Source organism: Poecilia reticulata, linkage group LG13 (assembly GCF_000633615.1).
Source record: "Poecilia reticulata strain Guanapo linkage group LG13, Guppy_female_1.0+MT, whole genome shotgun sequence".
NCBI lineage: Eukaryota > Metazoa > Chordata > Actinopteri > Cyprinodontiformes > Poeciliidae > Poecilia > Poecilia reticulata.
Window position 1 is genome coordinate 19,938,220 of NC_024343.1, and position 3,726 is coordinate 19,941,945.

Here is a 3,726-nt window from a genome sequence, read left to right on the forward strand (position 1 = left end):
CACACACACACACACACACACACGCACACACACACACACGCACACACACACACACACAAAGATCTGATTTAAATTTAAGCATGTGCAGAGAGCATGAACATGACTGGAATCTGGAGGTAAGAACGCTTTCCAAAAAGAAACCCTGAAATAAAATGTAACATTTATTAAAGTCACATTTCAGAGTGGTATATCTTAAAGGAACACATTTTAAACAACACTGGCAGAATCTGTTTATCCTACTTAAACTATCACTTAATAATAAAATAAGAGTAGTTTTCTAAATTATGATGCCTTCTTATTTAGATTTTTCACACTCTGCATAGTGGTGAGGTCACATATTTAAACCAAAAAAAAAAAAAAAACTCAGCAATTTAGGCAAAATTAGTATAAAACTCTTGGTATTGGTGAAACATTTTTAGACAAACTGATGGAAGTTGTTTGCCAGGACTTGAGTACAAATAAAACAAAAAGAGCGGGTCAGGAGGATTTGTTAATTTTCAATGAAGGACATAAAAACAATAAATCCCTTAAGTTCAAGTCACTGGGAAGAAAACTGTCATATTATGGGTTTGTTCCTCACATTACAGGTTCAATAGTTTGGTAGAACCAGAAGCACAATCAATGTACATGTAAAGCCACCCCTTCTTTTTATTTAGTTCAAATATCTTATTTGAACTAAATAAACTATAATTCACATCTCACCCTGCTTGTTGCTAAATGCAACCAATCCAAAATTAATCAACAATTCCTAAATAGCAGCTCAAAAATGTAGCCACCAAGAAAACAAACAAGAAGACTGAATTCAGCGTGATAAACAGTGCAGGTTTGTTATGGTGACTTTTACTGTGATCTGCTAAAATCCAACTCTGTTTCCCGTCAGTGAACGACGCATGAATGTCCCAAGCTGAACTCAGCGCGTTTCTTACCTGATCAAAAGAAGAGCAGGCTGTTGGTTAAAGATCCCAAAAAAGTGGACAGCAGACCGGCGAAAGGCGTGTTTCCCGCACCGGTCCGCTCACCATGTCAGCGCCGCAGCTCCTGCACCGCACCGCACCGCACAGCTCTGCGCAGCTCAAGCTCAGATCAAAGGCGGGGAGAAGGGGCAGGCTTTATGGATCTGATCTGAAATCAGCCAGCCTACATCAAAGACACGCTTTCACACACAGAGAGAGAGAGAGAGAGAGAGAGAGAGAGAGAGAGAGAGAGAGAGAGAGAGAGATGCGCGCGCACACACACATGCACGCACGCACGCATACTGATCATTGAATATGTGTATTCAATGATCAGAGTCTTCAGCCCGGTGGTTCCTGTATCAGATCGATGACAGCAAATATTCAATTTAATAAATGTTGAGACATTGTGTAACCCACAATTTGTGTCGCTTTTCTCCAGGGGCGTCCCTAGACACAAAGACAGTCTGGAGCACATGTTCGGAAAATAAATACAATTTTAATATTTCTGGATTTTAATTTTTTTTTTGCAATAATATGAAGGATATGCAAATAATGAAAATAAAAATAAGAATAAAAATCTTTCACTTAATAGACCCCGATTGAAAGTTTATATGATTTACCTTGTATTGGTCCCTTTAACGTCACTGGCAGCTCATCACTTATTTATTTTTATTTTTTTGCTAAATCAAATCCAGTCAATTAAAACTTTGAAAGAGTCCAGACCTCTATCAAGCATTCTTTTCTGAGGATCCAGACCGTCTGTATGAAGCAAAGTGTAGAACAAGGCGCTGGTTTTTACCAGCCTTCTGACTGTGGCTTGGATTCAGCAAAACCCCATAATTTACCTTGTCTTAATTAGAGCTTGAATACTGCTTATTATTAGCATTTGCAATTCATTAGATATAATTCTGATATCTTTTGCCTGTTTCATAAAGTTTGGTTGCCGTCACACACATATCCTTTGATAGCTAATTCTTTTGCTTTTTCCATGGCTCTGAATCCACCAACACCCATGTAAGGATAAAACATGCAAGTCTGTCAGGAGTCCAAATAACACTTGCTTCTATGGTATGCAGAAAACCACCAATGAATGCATAACACGCCAAGCTTTAAAGCAGATGGGTCAAAACGGCAGAAGACAACGCTGCTGTCAGCTAAGAACAGGAAAGCAAGGTTACAGTTCACACAGATTCACCACGATTGGACAATAACAGATTAAAAAACAATATTGCCTGGTTGGATAAATCTTGATTTCAGCTGCAACATTTAAGTTCAGAATTTGGCATAAAGAAAAAAAGGGCATAAATCTGTCAAACCTAAATTGCACAAATCAGTGTGGTGTTATTGTTGGGATGGTGTTGGGGACATTTTTGCATATTTTGGCACCCATTGGACTCCAGCTGAGCATAATTTCAGACCCACAGTCTTCATAACTCTGACCACCATCCTTTAATAACCACAGTGTACCCATATTCTGTTGCAATGCTTCCACCAGGATAATGCACCATGTCACATCTCAAATCATCGAGCTCAACACTGGTTTCCTGAACATGACCATGAGTTCAACTGCACTTCACTGGACACCACAGACACCATGTCTCAATCTACTTGAACTCCTTTGGGATAACGTGGAGCAGGAGATTCATATCATGGATCTCAGGAGCATTTTCCCAACAGCTTGTTAAATCAATAAAAATTAAAGCAATTCCCAAGGCATAAAAGGGTCCAAACCAGAACTACGGTGTGTCACCTAACAAAGTGTTTGATTAGTGTATTGTTTAGCACTGATTGTTTTTAAGCCATTTTAAAGTATTCTCTGATTCTCTACCAAAGTCCAACAGTCCTTATTACTCTAAAGGTTCCCTGATATGAGAGTTTATTTATGGCTTCAGTGACACAAGAGCAGCCACTAATATCCAAACAGCATAGCAATAAAAAAAAACAAGAAAAAAAATGCAAAAGCTTAAACTCACTTCCAGGCAAAAACTTGTGCATACATGCGCGTGCATGCCCCTATGTATGTGTGAGTGTCAACCAAGGCAAAGACACAAAGGACAAAAGTTCAGCCCTGCAGTAAAGTGGCCAATTATACAGTACAAGTCTGGGCATGTCATGGAATACAACAATCCCGGGAAATCAGAGCATACTCACATGTAAATCTGCTTCAAAATCATAAGATGGTACATTTTATTTATTTTATGTGAAATACAGGTTGTTATGACTATAATTTGTTTCTGTCTTAAAGTTTTGTGTGAATTGTACACCATGAGTTAATGATTTAATTGAATTGAATCATTAATTCACTTACAAGTGATCACATAAAACAATTCCATTGTGTAGTTTATAAAGAACAATAATATTTTGTTCAATTTTTGTACTGAATATATTCGTGTGTTGGGGTTAAAGTTGTAGAGTGGTGTTTGATGCAGTGACATGAGCCATCTAGTGTTGATAGAGGAGAACTACAATCAAACATTTTCGACGTGAGTCAGAAGGTAACAGCTTTCCTTTTGTCGCCATCTACCTGTGTTGACGTGTAAAAGCAGCCAGGTACCACAGTTTTCTTTCAATATGTTCATATCATCGCAATAAATAAGTTATTTGTATTTTTTTTTTTATTGAATGTCCTGTAAAAAGCAGACTGCTAAAATGTTAATAGGTAATGATAAATAACAAATAAATACAATAAATACAACTAGCTAATGGCACATTGTGTTTCACCAAATTTCAATATTTGTCTTTAATCTTTTCAAGTAGCATTAATCAGCCATGA

The 3,726-nt window shown here is 37.6% G+C and overlaps 1 long non-coding RNA gene across 1 annotated transcript in view; it reads right to left on the reverse strand.

The window, feature by feature from the left end:
* LOC103474736 (uncharacterized) overlaps positions 1 to 1,098 on the reverse strand; it is a 2,640-nt gene extending 1,542 nt beyond the window's left edge. The window contains exon 1 of the long non-coding RNA XR_535217.2: positions 927 to 1,098. This is a non-coding gene — a long non-coding RNA (uncharacterized LOC103474736). The remainder of the gene's footprint in view (positions 1 to 926) is intronic.
* Between the last annotated feature and the right edge of the window lie 2,628 nt (positions 1,099 to 3,726).